The 23855-nt window shown below is 40.8% G+C and overlaps 1 protein-coding gene and 1 pseudogene across 4 annotated transcripts in view; both read left to right on the plus strand.

Annotated features, from left to right (window-relative positions):
* Nucleotides 1–23855, plus strand: part of RGS7 (regulator of G protein signaling 7) — a 442134-nt gene that overhangs the window by 78816 nt on the left and 339463 nt on the right. The gene's annotated exons all lie outside the window — the stretch shown is intronic.
* Nucleotides 15830–16822, plus strand: LOC136169463 (E3 ubiquitin-protein ligase ARIH2 pseudogene; annotated as a pseudogene).

Below are 23855 nucleotides of genomic sequence, written 5' to 3' on the forward strand. Positions count from 1 at the left end.
CTTTAGCTTCTCTTCTTTCCTCAGCTGTTTGTAAGGCCTCCTCAGACAACTATTTTGCCCTTTTGCATTTCTTTTTCTTTGAGATGGTCTTGATCCCTGTCTCCTGTACAATGTCATGAACCTCCATCCATAGTTCCTCAGGCAGTCTATCAGATCTAATCCCTTGAATCTATTTTCACTTCCACTGTATAATCCTAAGGGATTTGATTTAGGTCATGCCTGAATGGTCTGGTGGTTTTCCCTACTTTCTTCAGTTTAAGTCTGAATTTGACAATTACGAGTTCATGATCTGAGCCACAGTTAGTTTCTGGTCTTGTTTTTGCTGACTGTGTAGAGCTTTTCCACCTGTGGCTGCAAAGAATTGCAGCCAAATTGGGATTTGGCAGTCAAATCGGGATTGACCGTCTGGTGATGTACTTGTGTAGTCTTCTCCTGTGTTGGTGGAAGAGGGTGTTTGTTATGACCAGTGCTTTCTCTTGGCAAAACTCTGTTAGCCTTTGACCTGCTTCATTTTGTACTCTATGATCAAATTTGCCTGTTGCTCCAGGTATCCCTTGACTTCCTATTTTTGCATTCCAGTTCCCTTTGATGATAAGGACATCTTTTTTTAGGTGTTAGTTCTAGAAGGTCTTGTAGGTCTTCATAGAACCGTTCAACTTCCGCTTCTTCAGCATTACTCTTTGGGGCATAGACTTGGATTACCATGATATCGAATGGTTTGTCTTGGAAAAACAGAGATCATTCTGTCGTTTTTGACTATTCTAACTTAGGGAAATGCAAATTAAAACAACAAGATCCTACTATATGCCTGTCTATTAGAATGATGGAAATCCAGAACACTGATTGCACCAAATGGTGCAGCAATACTGTGCTAACAGGAACTCTTCATTTTTGGTTGGATAGTTACTTTGTAAGACAGTTTGGAAGTTTCTCAGAAAATTAAGCACAGTCTTGTCTACAGTCCAGCAATCACTTTTCTTTGTTATTTATCCGAAGATATTGAAAACTGTATTCACACAAAAACTTGCACGTGGATATTTATAGCAACTTTATTCATAATTGCTAAAAGTTGGAGGCAGCACAACGTCCTCTAGTGGGCTAATAGATAAATAAACTGTGGTATAACCAGACAATGCAGTATTATTCGGCACTAAAAAGAAATGAGCTGTTAAGCCGTAAGAAGACATGGAAGAACCTTAAATGCATATTACTAAGTAAAGGAAGTCAATTCGCAAAGGCTACATACCGTATGATTCCAACTATGTCACATTCTGGGAAAGGCAGAACTATGGAGACAGTCAAAAGACAGGTAATTGCCAGGGATTAGCGGGGAGGAAGGGATAAATAGGTGGAGTACAGTGGGTTCTTAGGGCAGTGAAATTACTGTTTATGATCCTGTAATGGTATTTACATGTCACTATACATTTTTCAAAACGCGCAGAAAGAAATTACAATACCAAAAGTGTACCCCTAATGTAAACTATGGACTTTGGGTGGTTATGATGTGTGAGTATTATTGGAGTAACAAATGTACCCCTCTGGTGGTGGATTGATAATAGGGAAAGCTTTTTGTGCTTTGGTAATAGGGAAAGCTTTTTGGGCTTCCCTGGTAGCTCAGAGGTTAAAGCATCTGCCTGCAATGCGGGAGACCAGGGTTCAATCCCTGGGTCGGGAAGATCCCCTGGAGAAGGAAATGGCAACTCACTCCAGTATTCTTGCCTGGAGAATCCCATGGAGGGAGGAGCCTGGTAGGCTACAGTCCACGGGGTCACAACGAGTTGGACACGACTGAGCGACTTCAGTTTCTTTCACTTTGTGCTTTGGGGGTTGGGTGGAATATGAGCACTCTCTGTATTTTCAACTCTGTTTTGCTGTGAACCTAAAACTGTAAAGGATAAAGTCTATTTTTAGAAAAAGATAGGAAGGCCTACTAAAACTGAGAGGAGAGTACCTTAATGTGTTAATGTGACTAGTTAAGGAATGAAATGAGAAGCTGCTCTATAATGCTCGTATCTTTGTAATAGGTTGTTATCTATTGATTTGCAAGTATAAGTGTAAATAGATTTCAGGAATGAAAATCAAAGCTATGTTTCAAAATTAGAGTGGATTAGACCTCATAGTCTTTTCTGTTTCTGCAAAAGATGCTAGATGTGTAGCGATACTGGCTTCAAATCATTTCCTAAATATTCCAGTTGCCATAGCAGCCAAAGCTGATGATGGAATTTATATACAGAGTCTTCAGAAAAGAGATTTGCTAAAAAAGTCTTAAGAGTTTCTTAAGACCGTTGGTTTTTCATATCTCATCTTGAAAACATTTCTTTGATTTTAAGTTTTCTGCATTTATTTTAGTAACTAATATGGCAGTATTTTTTTTTTTTTTTTGACCTAAAATATGGTCCTGTCATCTAAGTGACATATATGAAATGGTTAGTGTAGCAAGTAGTCAGGATAATTGAATCACTGACTTTTCTGGAGAATATGAAGACTATCAACAAATCTGGGAGTGTCAGTGACTGGACGGGGCAGCTCAAGAGTCTTCAGAACTCTATTAGCTCAGATTTGTTAGCCCTTCTTTCTCTTTAAACATATTATTATTTCTTGGGGATTGATCCTAGGTTTAAGATCGTACACACTGGAATTAAAAATAGAGTGGGGAGTGAGAAGTACTTGTCATGTCTGCAGAGATCTGAGGGCTAGCTCTGGGTTCCCCTGGGTGTCTGGTTCTGCCGCCTCTTGTTCTGTATCTGCGATCTACGTGGTGGCGAACATGCCTCAGACCTGTGCACAACTCAGTTGACCTTAATACATTTATTCTTGTATTTCGTTTCTAGAAGCTTGTCTTAAGGTTGCCAGAAATGTGAAAGGAGTGAAAACAATGGACCCTAAATTCTTTCTCCATGACTCTCTGATATCCTCGGATGATTAGATGATGGGACTTCTGGAAACTTTGAGAGAACCTACCTTTGTCAGTGTTGCTACTGCCAATTAACATGGTTTCCCTGTTGACTGGTGCCACCGTCTGCTTAGTGTTTAACATTCATAGAAAAGAACCAAGCCTTATTTGGGGAAAAGTATTTATGAGTTGCTAGTCTACCCTCTCTAGGCGCCAGAACATTCTCTAAATGGGTCGTGGTTTCTACTTAGCCTAAGCATCTCTTTAATGGTACACAAGGGGGTAGATGCCTGTGCTGAGTGCAATGAAGAAACAGTCAAATATGCCATCAGGGAATATGGAAAAACCTGAGTTAGTCGGAGGACTGAGATGAGAGAAGATCTTCCTGAAGTGGTAACATTGAAGCTGGTATCAAGAGAGTGTGTGGGTGTCAATCAGGCAAATGACTCTACTTGGATTAACTGACCTTATTTCAACTTTTCAAACATAACGAAAGCTTCCTGATCAGGGTCTTCAAGTTACTTAACATTGGCTTGATGTGTGCTTCCTCTCCTGGTTTCTGATTATTTTTGTAGTCATCCATTTCTTAGTCTTCCCTAGTAATCCACAATCAGGAAGTTAAGTTTCTTTCTTTATCATCTGAATTTGAGTGATATTGAATAATTTTGTGATTCCTCTTCTATGTCCCATTAGTCACTGTCCACCCAACAACTGCTTTGAGGGGAGTGAGTTAATGTACTGGTAGTAGATCCAACGGGAATTGAATGAGACTTGGCTTGAAAAATTTTCTGTGTTGCTCAAGTTCCCCTTAATAAAATAATTTTAGTGGTTTTCTGGTTGACTTTCTTTAATATATTGCTTTACCATATACAGTAGTAGCAAACTCATGTTTCAGTGTTTGGTTTAAATCTTGTAGTAAAGTTTGCAACATTACAGTTGTTTCTTCACCATTTCATTGGGCACCTTCAGACTGAAGTAGGTGCCACTTTGAGTCACTTATTTTGCTTTCTTTGATACTGTTCATTAGAAAAGGATTCTTTACCATCTGAACCACTGGGGAAGCCCAAAAAAGGATTCTTACTACCTTGTACACTTAACATCTCAGAATTAGGACACTCTGAAAATCTGAAACTGCTTGTATCAACCCATTATTGAAGTCCAGATTAATGCGGGCTTTAAGGATTTATGAAGTCAAAACTGTCTATGGCTTAATACTATAATTGTTTACATGTCAAGAATTCAGCCCTGGCTTTTATAGACTTCAAAGCAGCTCAAGCTTTCCCATGTAGTTTTTCCTGGTATTGGCCAATTACGCTGTTGAATTTTCACCCGGTGGTGGTGTCCCTAGAGACAGCTTCATTCTTATTTGCTAATGAATTCTTAAATTTCTGAAATGAGGTTTTCAGAATCACAGAGTTTGTTACTGATTTTTCTCCTCATGCAGTTGAATAATCAAAGCCATGTTCAAGTTACATATGAGGAAAACTGACTATTCCTATACCTCGTTACAAAAATTCCTATCTTTTCCTTGTACTAGTAGGACATTCTTCTTGTGTCCTTTCTGAATTGAGTCCGCTCATCTTAATCTGATTCTAAAATGGTGCTGCTATTTTAGATGACCTTTAAATGACCTTTGGGAGAGGCATTGTCATAATTTACCTGTCCTTTCCATCCCTCCTTTTACACATTAATCCCATAAACATTTATTGAACACATTCTATGGGCCAGATAGCTATCTAGGTTCTAGGACTACAGCAGTTAATCAAAGATACACAAATCACTTTCGTGATGGAGTTCACATTCTAAAGGCATGAAGTGAGTGAAAGTCGCTCAGTCGTGTCTGACTCTTTGTGACCCCACGGACTATACAGTCCATGAAATTCTTCAGGTCAGGATGCCAGAGTGGGTAGCTTTTCCCTTCTCCAGGGGATCTTCCCAACCCAGGGACTGAACCCAGGTCTTCTGCATTGCAGGCGGATACTTTACCAGCTGAGCCACAAGGGAAGTCCAATCTAAAGACATGAGGCAATGAATAAAAGAAATTTTAGTTGGTGATGAGTGCCATAGAAGAATAAAGGAGAGAAATGGAGTGCTGGTGGGCAAATTAAATTTTAAATCAGGTGATTGGGGGGAAAAAAACCTAGCTGAGAAGCTTCCCTTGGAGTACAGATGTGAAGGAAATGAGGTGGTACTAGTGGAGGAAGAATGTCCAAGCAATAAGAGCAGCAAGAGGGAGGATGCTACAGGAGAAAAGACGCCTTGAAAGGCCAGGGGTCTTGAGTAGACCAGAGGGGTCAGACTGCAAGGACCAGCAGGAAGAGAAAAAGAGGAGAAGGCCAAATATGAGACAAGGATCAAGCCATGTAGGGCTCTGTGGGCTACCTCAAGGACATTGTGGTTTTTACTGTGCGGGAGATGGAAAAGCCCCTGGAGTTCTGAGGAGAGGAGTGATAGGATCTGAAATACACCCAAGCGGGTTTACTCTGACTGCTGTGTAATAGGCTGAAGGGGATATAGGGAGACTGGTTAGGAGGTTGTTGCAGCAATCCGTGCAGGAGGTGAAGGTGGTTTGGATCATAGTGGTGGCTGTGGAGGTCGTGAGAAGGAGAAGGATTCTGGGTGTATTTGTCAGGTAGATTTAGAGAGTTTGTTGATTGATTGGGATGTGAAAGAAAGCATCATGTCAAGAATGACTCAGACTTTTCTGGCCCAAGCAACTGGAAATGTGAAATTACTGTTAAGAGAGGTAGGGTCTTCCCTGGTGTCTCCGTGCTAAAGAACCCGCCTGCCAATGCAGGAGACGTGGGTGTTCGATCCCTGGTCTGGGAAGACCCCACAGGCTGTTGAGCAGCTGAGCGCGTGTGCACACCTGCTGAGCCCACCCTCTAGGCCCTTGAGACACAGCTGCTGAGCCCACGTGCTACAACTACTGAAGCCCTTGAGCCCTAGAGCCCAGGCTCGACAACAAGAGAGGCCACTGCGGTGAGAAACCCATGCATCACCCCTAGAGAAGAGCCGCTGGCCTCTGCAGCGAGAGAAAAGCCTGCTCACCTACAAAGACCCAGTGCAGCCTAAATTAAATTAATTAGCTAATTAGGTTTTTAAAAAGAGAGAGTTGGGGAAGATTGGAGGAGTACAGGTTTGGTAGAAGATCAGAAGTTTAGACAAGGCCTGCTCGTTCCTCCTCCGTTTCCCAGGAGCCATAGATGTTCTCAGGCCTTCCTCAGTCCTGGCACATATACGCTGACTCCTTCCCCGCTGAAGGTGGTTGACAGCTTCCTAGGGACTAGAGTCTCATTGAGCGCTGAACAAAAGGGGCTGGGGCAGGGGAGAGGATCTGTGTAGAGACAGAGTTGCCTTTGTAACATTTGAATTTTGTAGGGAGTCCTGGAGGGCCAGGGACTTGAAGAAAAAAAATGCAAATTATATTATACTGCATATTTAATTTTAAAGTAATATAATCTCAGAAAGAGTCAAATGAAGAACTTTGGTTGTAGCTCTTCTGGTACACTGGTATGTGTTTTCCTCTTTCTAGTCAGAGTTGAGACCTCAAGCTAGAAGCCGTTCCTCTGGGATTCACATTTTTAATTCCCTCATGCTATCCCTCTACTCCCAGGCCCCTTCTGCCTAGACTTAGATCTTGCTCCCAGCCTGTTGCATAGGGTCCATATTTGCTTCTTTGCTGACTTTGTTGAATGAATGGGGTTCACATCTATGATATGACTTGTGCCTTAAAAAGTTCTCCTCTTAGAACAGATCATACTATCATTTGTTAAAGGATTTCACATTAAGACTGGGCTTCACTGGGAAGTTATCTCTTAAATGGCTCAGATGGTAAAGCATCTTGTCTACAATGTGAGAGACCTGGGTTCAGTCCCTGGGTCGGGAAGATCTTCTGGAGAAGGAAATGGCAGACCACTCCACTATCTTGCCTGGAAAATCTCATGGAAGGAGGAGTCTGGTAAGCTACAATCCATGGGGTCACGAAGAGTCGGACACGACTGAGTGACTTCACTTTCACTTTCACTGGGAAAAGATTCGTTAAGATATGGGTACATAAGCTATTTGAATATAACAAAGAAAATGGAGTCTTTGAGATTCAGAATTCTCAGAGATTTTAGCTTGTCAGTGATTTGTTAAACTATATTTTATCTAGTAATGTTTACATGTTTATACTATAAGGCCACTTTGAAAGAGGTTCACCTAAAAATATTGATTTAAACAAAAGTTATTATTTTTTAAAATTATTTTATTTTATTTTCAGTTTATATTGTGCTTTATTTTTCTAGCTGATAAAATTAGGTAACAATTATACTGAATTCTCAATTTTTTTAAAGTGGTTTTTTTTTTTTTTAGTGAATGAATGAAATGGTTTCTTTTTTTACCACACATTGACATGAATCAGCCATGGATTTACATGTGTTCCCCATCCTGAACCCCCCTCCCACCCCCCTCCCCCCCTCTCCAAAAAAATAAACAAAAGTTAAGTAAGTAATTGTACAGGAGGGTCACAATAATAGCAAGAATTGTGAAAGTTTGGATGTAAATATAAACTTAGGAACCCTGTTATTTAGTTGCTCAGTTATGTCCAGCTCTTTTGTGACCCCATGATCTGTAGCCCACTGGGCTTCTCTGTCCATGGGATTTCCCAGGCAAGAATACTGGAATGGGTTGCCATTTCCTTCTCCACGCGATCTTCCTGATCAGAGATTGAACCCCATCTTCTGTTTGGCAGGTGGGTTCTTTGCCACTAGGCCACCAGGGAAGCCAGTTCTAAACAATCAGTTGATACTTGGAAGTCTTCTTCTATGTCTTTGCTCATTGGTCATTCAGCCTATCATTATGTATGTTGAAGACTGGAGATTTTTCATGCCACAAGGTCATATTCAGACATACTGGGATTTAGGAGAGTTCTCTATTGTATTAATGATACTTTTCTACTGAATCTAGTAATTGTAAGAAGCATAATATATGGATCTTCAACTGTCAGTTACCCTGGACTGCTTCTCAAGAATGTTTTGTTTGTGGCTTTAGTACTGTTATTAACAGTAATTAGATAGGTAGCATGTGTGTGTGCTCAGTTGCTCAGTCATGTCTGACTTGTTGCGACACTGTCAACTGTAGCCCGCCAGGCTCCTCTGTCCGTGGGATTTTCCAGGCAAGAATACTGGAGTGGGTTGCCATTTCCTCCAGGGGATCTCCCTGACCCAGGGGTAGAACCCGTGTCTCCTGTGTCTCCTTGCATTGGCAGGCAGATTCTTTTACCACAGAGCCACCTGGGAAACCTGTTGGTAGCATTGATTCAAACAGTTTCACGTATTATCTACTTTGGCTCATAGAAATGCCAATGAAATGAATAAAAGAAAAATCAGTTTATGTGTAAAGGAGAATAGACTGAACAGCTGATTCTTGTCCATTTCCCAAGCTGGCCCTTCGGGACAAGGAGAGATATAAGCAAGACCCGGTGTCTGATTTAGGTCTTCCCCAGTGTCTCAGTCGGTAAAGAGTCTGACTACAATGCAGGAGACCCAGGTTCAGTCCCTGGGGTGGGAAGATCCTCTGGAGAAGGAAACAGCAACCCACTCCTTTATTCTTTCTTGGAGAATTCCAGGGACAGAGGAGCCTGGTGGGTTACAGTCCTTGAGGTCACAAATAGTCAGACATGGCTGAGTGACTAACACTTTCAATGTTTGGCTTGCTTTTGCAGGGATATTTAGGTGTAAAAATTTCCTCTTCAGTATTATGGAAAAGTATCAGTTTGATTAAGGAATTGCTAAAACTGTGTTTTAAAAAGCAATTGAATCCAATTTGAATTGATAAATATGTTTTAGTCCACAAAGCTAGGAATTAGCTACCAAACTGCTTGGTAGATTTTATCATTCTAGTTTTTAAAGAAAATACCCTAAGTCAGGCAGTGTTCACAGACATCTGCAACCATGCTGAGTCCCACACAACAGGGTTTGAAAGAACAACTTCATTTCTATGCATTTCACAACCTGCAATGTAGTTGGCGATGGGCAGAGGGAAAAAACAACAGTTGTTCTGTTGGTTGCTGTGGTGATGGCCTCAAGCTGGTAGCATTCCAGAGGTGAATGTCTCAGCTCATTTGGGTGAGGCAGAAATGACGTGATGCTTCGAGTTTGGCTCTCCAGGTGTGTTTTGAACATGACAGTTACTGCAGAGAAACGTCTATTCTGAGACTGGTTGATTTTATGTTTAATTTTTCACCTGAAAACAATTTAATGTCACTTGACACCCTGCCCGCCCCCCCCCCCCCCCACCGCCCCAATCACCATTTCCAGCAGCCGTTCTCAGTGTTCAGTCTCTCTGAATTTTGTGCCACGTTTACCATTGAGGGTGACTTAACCTTCTTAGCTCCTTTTTTCCATGGTACTAAAATAAGGGCTCCCCTTTCTGTTTGTTTTTCCTGGCTCTGTCAGCATCTACTTTTTTTTTCCCCAAGTATGATTCTCTGTTGTTATTGCCTGTGTCCTCTGTCTGACTCTTTCTATGTCCCTTCTCCCTTCTCCTCTCTCTCTCCTACTCTTAATCTCCCCATCTTCTCTTCTATTATCCAACCACCCCTCAAGTCAATACAGTTGATTCCTGAATCCATGTAACCAGCCCAGAATTCTCTCTCAAGTTTCAAATGCACATTTCTAATTCTCTATTGGAATCTTCTTAAGATACTCCTTTGTTGTTGCTCAGTCGCTAAGTCATGGCTGACTCTTTGTGACCCCATGGGCTGCAGCATGCCAGGCTCCCCTGTCCTTCACTGTCTCCCGGAGTTTGCTTAAACTCATGTTCATCCAACCATCCAACCATCTCATCCTCTGCTGCCCTCTTCTCCTCCTGCCCTCAATCTTTCCAGGCATCAGGGTCTTTTCCAGTGAGTCGTCACTTCACATCAGGTGGCCAAAGTACTGGAGCTTCAGTTTCAACACCAGTTCTTTCAACGAATATTCAGGGTTGATTTCCTTTAGGATTGACTGGTTTGACCTTGGATGCTTTAAACTCAACTTGTTGAAAATATACTCATACTCCTACCTCAATTTTTGTGAATAATATGGGTCTCTAAATAGCCACCCAGAATTGAGTCCTTGAGGCCATCTTTAATCCTCCCCTCTCCCATTTGTATCCAAGCATTGGTTGAGTATTATAACCAGACACTCAGGTCTGTCACATACTCACTTTCATCACCCAGGCCATAGCTGTCATTCCCTGACACTTGAATTCTTAAAATAGTCTTTCACTTCTAATTGATTCAGGATGCTACTTGCTGGAGTTATCTCCAGAAGCACAGTTTCAGCTGAGCCTTTCCTGATACTCAGAATATGCTCTGTGGACAGAAGAAAAGGTGTTCAGGGCCCTTTGTGCCCTGTCCCCATTCCCTATATTCTGCCTCAGCACAGCTATCTTCACCCACATGCCAGTGCTCTGGCTGCTCAGGAAATAGGTTTTGTTTTCCTTTTATAAAAATAATTTTACTTATTTATGTATTTGTTTTTGACCCTGCCGGGTCTTCTTTGCTGTGGAGTCTTTTCTCTAATTGTGGTAACTGGTGCCTACTTTCTAGTTGTGGTGCATGGACTTCTCATTGCCATGGCTTCTCTTGTTGTAGAGCACGGGGCTTTAGGGCATGCGGACTTCAGTATTTTCAGCACATGGGCTCTGTAATTGCAGCTCCTGGGCTCTAGAGCACAGACTCAGTAGTTGTGACTCATGGGCTTAGTTGCTCCACAACATGTGGAATCTTCCTGGACCAAGGATTGAACCTGTGTCTCCTCCACTGGCAGGTGGATTCCTTACCACTGAGTCACCAGGGAAGCTTGGGTTTTACTTTCTTACTGACTTATCTTTGCTTTGAAAACTCTTTCCTTCAACCTCTGTTATCTTTACATTTTTCTTATTATATAGCAAACTTTAAATGATGAATGCAACCTCACAGAAATTTTGGAAGACAACAGAAAAATTTTAGAAAGGAACTAAAATTCTTACATAATCATATCACCCAGATGTAAGAACTAGTGTGTGTGTGTGTGTGTGTGTGTGTGTGTATATAAATATATATTTACCACACATTTAAGGGCTTCCCTGGTGGCTCAGATGGTAAAGAATCTGCCTGCAATGGAGGAAATCCAGGTTTGATCCCGGGTTCGGGAAGATCCCCTGGAGAGATGGCAACCCACTCCTGTATTCTTGCTTGGAGAATTCCATGGACAGAGGAGTCTGGCTGGCTACAGTCCATGGGGTCACAGAGAATCAGACACAACTGGGCTACTAACACACATGCCAGTTTTGTGATATTGATAAACACCATATGTACAGATTTTACATCAGCTCTTTTTACTTTAAATTATGTTTTAAGCACTTTCTGGTGCATTAAATATCATTTAAGAATATGTGTCTAATGTCTGCAAAATATTTTATCATATGAATGTACTGTAACTTACTCAAAATCTACTGGTTTGTGTAGAAAGTAATTTTAAAGAGGTCTGGTTAAGCATTGCATTTTAAAGATGATTATCCTTATACTGTTTCTTTAGGATACATGGTTTATTTCCTCTGTCCTCCCTCTCTTATCTCTGTTATTATGCCTTTATTTTCCCTAGAATGAGGAGTGTTCAGTGTAGATTAAGCACTTGGCTGTAAGCAGGGGCATGGGCTTGCTTGTCCATGGATCCACTCACTCTTGGCTTGAGTGCTTATAATGTCTTCTCACACCCACAACCAGGACTGGTGGTGCTATGAGCAGATTCTAAGTCCTGCACTGGTCTGTTGGATTAATGGGATCCTCTTCTATCCTCACTCTTTGTCTCTCTGATGGACTAATAAATGGACAAAGCACATGAAAATCCACAGCCCAGATGTCGCCTTGTTATCAGGGCTCTTCAGACTTTGCCGTGCAAGCCACCTTATAGCATTTTGCTTTGTGCAATCATGCACCTTTTCAAGAAGTGCTTTATGTCTTTAGTGATCCCTTTTACATCCTCTCTTGTTTTAAGGAGTTAGTTTCTATAGAAAGCTGAGGAAAGAATAGTATGGATTAAAGTTGAAGCCAAGACAATTTCTCTCATCGATTGCACTACAGAAGGAGTGCTCCTGGTACATTGGTTTGAATACTGAGAATTCTTGAGCTGGAATTAGAAGAATAAGGAATGTCTGATCTCTGCTTAAGCTGGTAACACTGTCCCATTTTAGGCAGTAAACCATGTTTTGGCCAGTCACAATCCTTAGTTCAGCTCTGCAAGTGGGTGACCAGTGGAAATTCTTTAGGGTTCTTAATTGGAGAACCATTTGCCTCAGCTTCTCATTCTGTGTTAACATGTTATTTCAGTTATGAGACTTATTAACTCTAAGCCACGCATCAAAAGCACCCCATGATTCTGTGAAGTCCATCTAAAATGGCCTTTGCACGAACTGACCTTGATGTCCAGGGGAACTTGGCCCCAAATCTTTCTCTCTTGTGTTCTCTTAACACGTGCGTTATTCTGCTTTCAAAGTGTATATCTCATTTGGCATAATCTGTGTACATTTTAACCCTTTTGCCAGTCTAAATTCGTTAAGGAAGGAAGTACCTTATTTACCTTGCCATGTTCTCAGTAGAAATCTGGGAAAAGAGGTGGAGTGAGTGGAAACGAAACATGAGTGCATATAGCACACTCGGTCAGGTGTATGACACTTCACTTGTGCCATTGCATATGACCATTATATTCTGATAAATTGCGTACATGTGTGCGGGTCTCCTTTTCAGTGCCAATGTCACTGAAACGGAGTCACATTAAAAAGGAGTGACCACACATATACACATATTTATAAATGAGTTTACTTATTAAAATCCATCTAGTCAATCCATGTAACGTCTACATTCATTTTCCATTGACAGGTGAGAAAACTGAGCTTTGGAGAGTTTACAGAATTTATCCAGACTCACATGACAATTAAGTGACAAAACCGGTCTCAAAATCCAGATCAGATCAGTTGTAAAGCCTCTTTGTCTTCCTCCCACATCCCCTGCTTCTGATAAATTTATGCTGAGGTGTTCAGTTCATGTGCAGTTGAGTACAGAGTGCATTCTCTTTCTTTAATACTTGCTTTTAATTGGAGGATAATTGCTTTACAATGGTGTGTTGGTTTCTGCTGTAGAACAATGTGAATCAGCTGTAAGTAGACATATATCCCCTCCTCTGGAGTCTCCCTCCCTGGCTCCCATCCCACCCCTTTAGGTTGTCACAGAGCACTGAACTGAGCTCCCAGTGTCATGTAGCAGCTTTCCACCGGCTACCTATTTACACACGACAGTATATATATGTCAGCGCTCCTCTCTCGGTTCATCCCACCCTCTCCTTTTTCCTGCCGTCTCCATAAGTATGTTCTCTATTTCTTCATCTCTATTCCTGCCCTGCAGATAGGTTTATCAGTACCATTTTTCTAGATTATATATATATATGTATTCATTTCATTTCAGTTCAGTTACTCAGTCATGTCTGATTTTTTGCGACTCCATGGACTGCAGCATGCCAGGCCTCCCTGTCCGTCACCAACTCCCAGAGTCTACTCAAACTCATGTCCATTGAGTTGGTGATGCCATCCAACCATCTCATCCTCTGTCATCCCCTTCTCTTCCTGCCTTCAATTAGGGTCTTTCCCAGCATCAGGGTCTTTTCCAGTGAGTCAGTTCTTTGCATGAGGTGGCCAAAGTATTGGGGTTTCAGCTTCAACATCAGTCCTTCCAATCAACATTCAGGACTGATTTCCTTTAGGATGGACTGGTTGCATCTATATATATGTATATATGTATACCTATATACATATTAATATACAACATTTGTTTTTCTTATTCTCTTTTTTTAAAATAAATCAATCTAACTTGAGAAGAGGCCAAAATTTCCTTTCTACTTTGCAAAAATAAAAAAAAAAAATGAAACAGAAGATTTTTACTTTGCTCTCAGAGATAGTCAGTAATGGGAGAGATGTTTAGGTATTTGGATTTCGTGTTACTATGCTAATTTTCTAAGTCATTGCTATCTTTTGGTAAGCGTTTGTTAGAGAAGTTATTCATGTATCTTAAAAATTTAATCTGTTGGCTAGTGGACTGTGTCTGAGGGAAGTTTGCCCACGTTCTTTGGAATGCTACTTTATTTTCAAACCATCTGAGTTGCACATTTGGCATCAACTGCTGCTATTTTTCTCTTGATCATCTTGCCTATAGCAGTTGTGGGTGAGACATTATTGCATATGCACTCCCTAAAATACATACTTATCATTTACAAACACTTGTACATACGAACCCTACTTGCTAATGTGGCATTTGATTTTTTAAAAAGATTTAGGCATTTATTGACTGTGGTAGGTCTCTGTTGCTGCATGCGGGCTTCCTCTAGTTGTGGTGCACAGGCTTCTCGTTGCCATGGCTTCTCATGTTGTGGAACACGGTCTCTAGCTGTTTGGGCTTCAGTAGTTGCAGCGTGTGGGCTCAGAAGTTGCCACACCCTGGCTTAGTTGTTTCACGGCATATGGGATCCTCCCGGACCAGTGATCAAACGTGGCCACTGCTTTGCAAGGCGGATTCTTAACCACTGGACCAGGGAAGCCCCAGCATTTGATTTTAAAGGGAGATTTTCATATGTGTTTGCAGTTAAGTGAAGTTGCTCAGTTGTGCCTGACTCTTTGCGACTCCATGGACTGTAGCCTACCAGGCTTCTCCGTCCATGGGCTTTTCCAGGCAAGAATACTGGAGTGGGTTGCCATTTCCTTCTCCAGGGGATCTTCCCGACCCAGGAATTGAACCCGGGTCTCCCGCATTGCAGGCAGATGCTTTACCCTGTGAGCTACCAGGGAAGCCCCGTTTGCAATTAACTAGAACATAAAAACTGAGATAAAAGACTGAGATGCACTGCTGCTTTAACCTTTGCGTATGTTCTAATGATATCTTCCTTGGTGAGATCAGAAATTCCTTGAGGGAGGATTCCTGCTGAGTTTGGATAAGTGATGACACCACCCCCTTCCAGTGTGGGCGCCCTGGGTGGAAGGTGCTTCTGTGCTCCCCCTTGCCTCCATGGCTCCTCCCCTCACTTAAGTAGCACCAGGCACAGTCATGCCTCAGCCCTGTTATCTTCCCTGCCATTCTTCGCCTCCCGTCTAAGCAGATTGTTTGAGAGTCTGTTTGATCTCTGATGCACCTGAAAAAATGAGATGTGATGAAGGCTTCCTTCGCTTAGAAGAAGGACTCAGGAACCCACGAGCTTTCTAAATATTCTTTGAGGTTACTCTGTAAATATTTGTTCAGTCAGTAAGTGAGATAGGCACCCTTTTGTTAAGCACTTATTTAACAACTACTGTGTCATAGAAGCTGAAACTATAAAACTGGATGAGTTGTATAGAATCTAATTGTTGAGGAGGGTTACTAGATGTTACTGTACGACATGATCAGTATTTTGATAGAAGCCTGGAAAGGCTAAGGGAAAGCAGAAGACAAATAAATCAAGCTTGTGAATCAGGGACTATTTCCTGTTAAGTGGACAATGGGACTAAATTTTGAAATATGAATGGGCATTTATGAGGTGGAGAAGGTTTACAGGGCAGAAAGAAGAAAAAATGTATGCAAAAAAAAAAGTGCAGTTTAAAGAAAAGATGATGTGTTTAGGGACCTGCAGTTAGTTTGAACTGATGGACTGGGCTGAACTTGAGTGTCAGGAGAAGCTGAGCAGCTTCAAGGAGTCCAAGGGAGCCCTTGGTGAGCACATGACCAGCTTATTAGTGTCTGTCCTAAAGGTACCTCATTGAGTTGCTAAACTTACATTAATTAATTTCTACTGGCAAGTCACAGAGATGCTGCACTAATACAATCTGCTCAGCTTCTCGTTGAGACTCGAGTTCAGTCCGTTCATTGAAACATGTCCCCACAGCCCATCCCCTCACCACTGCACAGTGTGTATGCAGTTTGTGCGGAGGGAAAACCTACTCTCGGTAGCCTGTCAGCACCAGTTTTGCCCCAGTCGCTGGGAGAAGCACCGCTCAGTACTTGTCAAGGATGGTCTGGATGTGGGTGTCTCTTGCATGGCTCAGGACTGCCCGCTTCGAACACCAGAGGACTTCGTGTTTCCGTTGCTGCTCAGTGAAGAATCGCGGGACAAATACAGGCACTACCTCTTCAGGGACTTTGTGGAGAGTCACTGCCAGCTCCAGCTGTGTCCTGGTGCAGACTACCCCATGGTTATCCGGGTACAGGAGCCCTGAGCTCACCAAGTCCAGTGCCAGTGATGCAATGAAGCCTTCTGTTAAGTGTCATCAGACGTATCATGCCTCTGCAGACTGTGCCACAATCTGGAAATGGATCTCAAAGTGACTCTGAGCCAGCCACTACATTAGTGCTCACACTAAAGACTGTCCCAAGCACAACATCTGCATTGAGAAGAATGAAGACTGCAATCACATGCAATGCTCCGAGTGTAACATGACTTTTGCTGGATATATCTAGGAGATTGGAATACCCACTGGAGTGAGTACTGAGTCATGAAGTCGGTACAAGGAGAACACTGACATTGTCAATCAGAGACAGCAAGCCCAGGCTAGGGAACCCCCCAAGACATTCTTGTTCTACTTTGAGAGAGACACAGACATACCAGTGGATTCATGGAGAAGATTCAGGAGAGGGTCATGAATAATCTGGACACATGGATCGATAGGTAGTACCTACAGAAGGATGCCAGCTCTTGGCCAAGTGTTGATGTATACCCCGCAGGACACATACCTATGTGCATACTACGTGGAGGCTGGACTCAGGAAGAAACTGAATACCAGTAGATTCAGCTGGAGGTTGAGATCCAAAACCTGTCATAAAAGGTGAAGCGTGTGGACAACTATGACCAGATGCATATAACAGAGCCGTGGAGGAGAACCCTGCTGAAGGATTTTTGTGACACCTAGGTTGGGACATGGACATACTGGTGTGAGGAAGATGTGGCTGCAAGGTCTTGTGGCTGCCCTGCTGCATGCTACAGACTTTCACAACCCCAGGCAACAGCCAGAGCCTCACTCCTGAGAGACGGTGGCCACATACCTCTTAGTCAATTTCTGTTTTTTTCTTTTTTTTCATCTTTTCATTCCTACCAGGGTAGAGGCCATGTTGAACTGGCCTCTTCTCAGGACCTTTAATTCCCCCAGGATGGTTGTTGGGCGAGGGGACAGTTTTTCCTGAATGACTGGTAATAGCATTAGATCACTGTGCTTGTGCTTAGCCACTCAGTTGTGTCCGACCCTTTGCGACCCCAGGCTACATGGAGATTCTCCAGGCAAGAATACTGAAGGGAGTTGCCACGCCCTCCTCCAGGGGATCTTCCCAACCCAGGTCATTGCAACCTATGTAATTTTCAGTGGTTGTACAATTATATGAAAAAGGTTAGGGGAGGGGCAAAGAAACCATAGAATTACATAGAACCCTTTAAAAAATAAATTGGCATTGGACTATTAAAAAATAAACAGAAAGTAAGTGATAAAAGATGGAATCTTAAAATATCAGGAAGGAGCAAAGAACATGTTAAGTGAAACTATGGGTAAATACAGTGATTTTTCTTCTCCTCTTGAGTTTTCTGTGTTATATTTGACAGTTAAAGCAGAAACTACAACTGTGTCTAATGTGGCTAAGTGTATATGAAGGAAATATTTAAGGCAACTATATTGTAAAAAAGAGAGGACAAAGATATATAAAGTGAGTTAAGTTTTCTGTATGTCACTCAAATTGGTAAAATAATGATACCCAAGTAGATTTTAATAAATTGTGTGTCTATAATGGAAAACCTTAAAGCAACAAAAAAGGATTATTCACAGAAATTCACCTAACAAGACTGTAAAGGTATCAAAATGAAATTTTATAAAATATTCAAATAATCCACAGGTAGTCAGGAAAACTAAAGCATATGCAAAAAAACAGAATAAAATTACAAAGGCTTAAGACCTAACATTTCAGTCAATCATTACATTAAAAATATATTGCTCAGTATACCAATAAAAGCAGAGTTTGGCAGAGTGGATTTGAAAACATGACCCAACTATACACTCTCTATAAGAAACTGACTTCAAACACAATAATAAACAGATAGAAAGTGAAGAGTAGAAAAATTTATACAAACATTAAAAGAAACAATAGGGGACTATATTAATATTATATAAATTAGGCTTCAAGTTCAAAAATTACTAGAAACAGAGGGGGACATTATGTAATGATATGTCAATCTAGCAAAAAGATAGCAGTTTGAAATATGTATGCATCAAAAAATAGTTGCAAAATATTTCAAGCACAGCTCATAACATTGAAAGGAGAAGTAGACAGATCTACAGTTTAGCTTGAGACTTCAACAGTTCTCTCTCAAAAGTGAATTGGAACAACTGGATAGAAAAACAGCAAGGTTGTAGAAGAACTGAGCAACACCTTCAACCAGCAGGATCCAATCAATATTTTAAAAATACTCTTTAAGTAAGATATATATTTTGTTCAATCCCTTGGTCACATCTGACTCTTTGCAACCATATGGACTACAGCATGCCAGGCTTCCCTGTCCTTTACCATCTCCTGGAGCTTGTGCAAACTCATGTCCATTGAGTTGGTGATGCCATCCAACTATCTCATCCTCTGTTGTGCCCTTCTCCTCCTGCCTTCAATCTTATGTATATGAAGATACACACACACACACACACACACACACACACACACATTTCCAAATCCTTATGGAACAGTGCCAAGATGGGCCACATATTAGGACATAAAACTCCTTTCTGTAAACTGTAAATAATATAACCCATAAATAGTGTATTTTTTGACCATGGTGGAAACAAACTAGAAATTAATAACAAAATAATAATAGGAAAATCTCCAAACACTTGGCCACTAAACAACATAGTTCTAGATAAATGATGAGTCAAAAAGGAAGGCAAATAGGAAATAGTTAAACAATACAGAACTGAATGAAAATGAAAGCACAGTACCTCAAAGCTTGGAAGAGAAATGAGTTCTCTCTAAAACTGAACAAGGCCAAGATGTTTTCTCTCACCACCCTCATTCAGCACAGTGCTTAAAATTTTAGCCAGCACAATAACTCAAGAAAAGGAAAGGACATTCAGTTAGAAAGGAGGAGGTTTCTGTTTGCCGATGACATGGTTGAGTATGTGGAAAATTCCAGGGCATCTGTGAGAAAGTTTCTAGAACTATGAAGTGAGTTCAGCCAGGTTATGTGATACATGATGCAAATCTTAAACTCACTTGTATTTCTATTATCATAGCAGTGAAAACTGTGAACACCAAAGTTAAAAATGCAATACCATTTACAACTGCTAAAGATAAAGTTGAAATGTTATGTATAAACATAATGAAACAAGATATACTGAAAACTGTGCAATGCTGATATAATAAATCAAAGATTTAAATGAATGGAGAGACATACCATGTTCATAGATTGGATGACTCAAAATATTAACAATGTTGGTTCTCCCCTGAATTGATATATAGGTATAATTAATTTCTATCAAAATGCCAAAAAATTTTTTGTAAATATAGGCAAGAATGCTCTGAAATTTATAATGAAAAGCAGAAGAATTAGAATAGCTAAAACAATTTCAGAAAAGAAAAAGTGGAAGAATCAGTCTTCTCAATCTTAAGACTTATTATATAGCTATAGTAATCAAGATTGTGTGGTATTGTCAAGAGGGACATATACATAGATTAATGGAACAGAATAGAGTAACCAGAAACAGACCCATACAAATATGACCAACTGATTTTTGACAAAATTGCACAATTTGAAGGAGGAAAGGTAGCATTTTCATTGAAAGGTGATGGGGTAATTGGACACTCGTGAGGAAAAGTGAACCTCAACCTCTCATATTTCCCATCCTAAAATTAACTGAAATGGATTATGAGCTTAAATATAAAGTAAACTGATAAAGTTTTGAAGAAAAACTTAGGAGACAACTTTCAAAATAAAGAGTTAAGAAAGAATTTGAAGGAAAAAAAAAGAGTTTGAACATAAGATATTAAAAGCATAAAATATAAAAGGAAAAAGATAAAAGTGGACATCATCAAAATTAAAGGCTTTTGCTCTCTGAAATACTCTGTTTAAGAGAATGAAAAGACAAGCTATGAATTAGGAAAGAATATTTGCAAACAATATATTTGACAAAGGACTACTACTAGGAATATATGAAGAGCTGTCATGATCCATCTTTGAAAAACCAAACAATGCAGTTTAAAAAATGGCAAAAGAAATGAGGTTTTTCACAGAACAAATGACAAGTATATAAAAATATATTCAGCATCATTACTTACAAGGGAAATGAAATTTAGAACCAACAATAAGAAGCAACTACACAGCTTCAAATGTCTAAAATAAGAAAATAGTAGCAACAACAAATACTGGGGAAAATGCAAAGAAACTAGATGATTCATACATTGCTGGTGGGAGTGCAAATTGCTATAGGCATGCTGGAAAATAATTTGACAAGTTCCTAAGAAAATAAACTTGCAACCATTATTCTACCTTTCCAAAATTTGCATTCCTGGATGTTTTTATCCCAGATAATTGAATATTTTTTGTTTTGTTTTTTAGTCAGTAAATCATGTCTGACTCTTTGTGACCTCATGGACTGCAGCACACCAGGCTTCTCTGTTCTTCACTATCTCCTGGTATTTGCTCAAACTCATGTTCATTGTGTTGGTGATGCTATCCAACCAGTCTCGTCCTCTGTCATCGCCTTCACTTCCTGCCTTCAATCTTCAATCTTCCTGCCTAGCATCAGGGTCTTTTCTAGTGTGTCAGCTCTTTGCATCAGGTGGCCAAAGTATTGGAACTTCAACTTCAGCACCAGTCCTTCCAATGAATATTCAGGGTTGATTTCCTTTAGGATTGACTGGTTTGATCTCCTTGTAGTCCCCCGGACCCTCAAGAATCTTCTCCAAAAAAAAAAAAAAAAAAAAGAAAGAATCTTCTCCAACACCACAGTTCGAAAGTATCAATTCTTTGACGCTCAGCCTTTTTTATGGTCCAACTCTCACATCCATACATGACTAATGGAAAAACCGTAACTTTGACTGTACTGTTACTTTTGTTGGCATAGTGATGTCTTTGCATTTTAATATGCTGTCTAGGATGTTATAGCTTTCCTTCCAAGGAGCAAGCATCTTTTAATGGCAAAGCTGAAGTCACTGTCTGCAGAGATTTTGGAGCCCAAGAAAATGAAATCTGTCACTGGTTCTACTTTTTCCTTTTAAGCCAGCTTTTTCACTCTCCTCTTTCACCTTCATCAAGAGGCTCTTTAGTTCCTCTTCACTTTCTGCCATTAGAGTGGTATCATCTGCATATCTAAGGTTATTGATATTTCTCTCAGCAGTCTTGGTTTCAGCTTGTGATTCATCAAACCGAGCATTTTGCATGATGTACTCTGCATATAAGTTAAATAAACAGGGTGTCAATATACAGCCTTGCCATTCTCCTTCCTGATTTTGAACCAGTCACTTGTTCATGTTAGTTTCTAACTATTGCTTCTTGACCCACCTACATGTTTCTCAGGAGGCAGGTAAAGTAGTCTGGTATTCCCATCTGTTTAAGAATTTTCCATGATTTGTTGTGATCCATGCAGTCGAAGGCTTTTGTGTAGTCACTAAAGCAGAAATAGGTGTTTTTCTGGAATTCCTTGCTTTTTCTTTGATCCAACGAATGTTGGCAGTTTGACCTCTAGTTTCTCTGCCTTTTCTAAACCCAGCTGTGTACATCTGGAAGGTCTCAGTTCACATATTGCTGAAGCCTAGCTTGAAGGATTTTGAGCATAACATTACTAGCATGAGAAATGAGCACAATTCTCTGGTAGTTTGAACATTCTTTGGCGCTGCCTTTCTTTGGGTTGGAATGGAAAACGACCCTTTCCAGTGCTGTGGCCACTGATGTGTTTTCCAAATTTGCTGGCATATTGACTGCAGTTCTTTAACAGAATCATCTTTTGTGATTTGAAATAGCTCAGCTGGCATTCTATCACCTCCACTAGCTTTGTCTGTAGTAATGTTTCTAAGGCCCACTTCACACTCTAGGATGTCTGGCTGTAGGTGAATGCCCACACTTACCATGGCTACCTGGGTCATTAAGACCTTTTTTTGTATCATTCTTCTATGTATTCTTACCATCTCTTATCAATGAACTTCCTTTGGTGGCTTAGCTGGTAAAAAACCCGGCTGTAATGAGGAGACCTGGGTTTGATCCCTGGGTTGGAAAGATTCTCTGGAGAAGGGAATGGCTACCCACTCCAGTATTCTGGCCTGGAGAATTCCATGGACTGTATAGTCCTTGGGGTCACAAAGAGTCAGACACAACCGCGTGACTTTCATTTTCTTCATATCTAGTCTTTCCCATTCTGTTGCTTTTCTCTATTTCTTTGTGCTGTTCATTGAAGAAGGCCTTCTTATCTCTCCTTGCTATTCTCTGGAACTCTGCATTCACTTGGGCATATATTTCTCTTCTCCTTTGCTTTTCACTTGTCTTTTTTCCTGAGCTGTTTCTAAAGCCTCCTCAGACAACCACTTCGCTTTCTTTTTCTTGGGGATGGTTTTTTCACTGCCTCCTTATGAACCTGCACCCATAGTTCTTCAACCACTTTGTCTACCAGGTCTAATCCCTTGAATCTATTTATCACCTCTACTGTACTATATAAGGGATTTGATTGTGGTCAAACTCAAATAGCCTAGTGGTTTCCCTTACTTTCTTCAATTTAAGCCTGAATTTTGCAATGAGGAGCTCATGGTCTGAGCCACAGTCAGCCTGAAGTCTTGTTTTGGCTGACTATATAGAGCTTCTCCACCTTCAGCTGCAAAGAATATAATCAATCTAATGTTAGTATTGACTATCTGGTGATGTCCATATGTAGAGTTGTCTCTTGTGTTGTTGGAAAAGGGTGTTTGCTATGAGCAGTGACAAAACCCTGTTAGCCTTTGGCTTGTTCCAAGGTACTCCAAGGCCAAACTTGCCTGTTACTCCAGGTATTTCTTGACGTCCTACTTTTCAATTCCAATTCCTGTTCCAATTTCCTATGATGAAAAGGACATGTTTTTTTGGTATTAGTTCTAGAAAGTCTTTTAGGTCTTAGAACTTCATCTTCTTCAATGTTAATGGTTGGGGCATAGACTTGGATTACTGTGATATTGAGTGGTTTGCCTTGGAAACGAACAGAGATCATTCTGTCATTTTTGAGGTTCACCCAAGTACTGCATTTCAAGCTATTTTTTTGGACTGTGAGGGCTACTCCATTTCCTCTAAGGGATTCTTGCCCACAGTAGTAGATATAATGGTCATCTGGATTAAATACACCTATTCCCGTCCATTTTAATTCACTGATTCCCAACATGCCTATATTTATTCTTGCCATTTCCTACTTGACCACGTCCAATTTGCCTTGATTCATGAACCTAACATTCCAGGTTCCTATGCAATATTGTTCTTTACAGGACTGGGCTTTGCTTTCACCACCAGACACATCCACAACTGATGTGTCGATCATTTCTGCTTTGGCCCAGCCGCTTCATTCTTTCTGGAGCTATTAGTAATTGCTCTCCACTCTTCCCTAGTAGCACATTGGACACTTTCTGACCTGGGAGGCTCATCTTCTGGTATCATATCTTTTTGCCTTTTCATACTCGTCTTGGTATTCTTGTGGCAAGAATACTGGAGTGGTTTGCCATTCCCTCCTCCAGTGGGCCATGTTTTCTCAGAATTCTGCACCGTGACTCATCCATCTTGGCCCTGCAAGGCACAGCTCGTAGCTTCATTGATTTACACAAGCCCCTTTGCCATGACAAGTCTGTGATCCATGAAGGGGGAAATTTTCATTATACAAGATGAATAAGTCCTAGAGATCAGTCATTCAGCATTTTGTCTGTAGTTAACAGTACTCGATTGTAGACTTAAAAGTTTATTAAGAGGGTAGA

Source organism: Muntiacus reevesi, chromosome 5, assembly GCF_963930625.1.
Source record: "Muntiacus reevesi chromosome 5, mMunRee1.1, whole genome shotgun sequence".
NCBI lineage: Eukaryota > Metazoa > Chordata > Mammalia > Artiodactyla > Cervidae > Muntiacus > Muntiacus reevesi.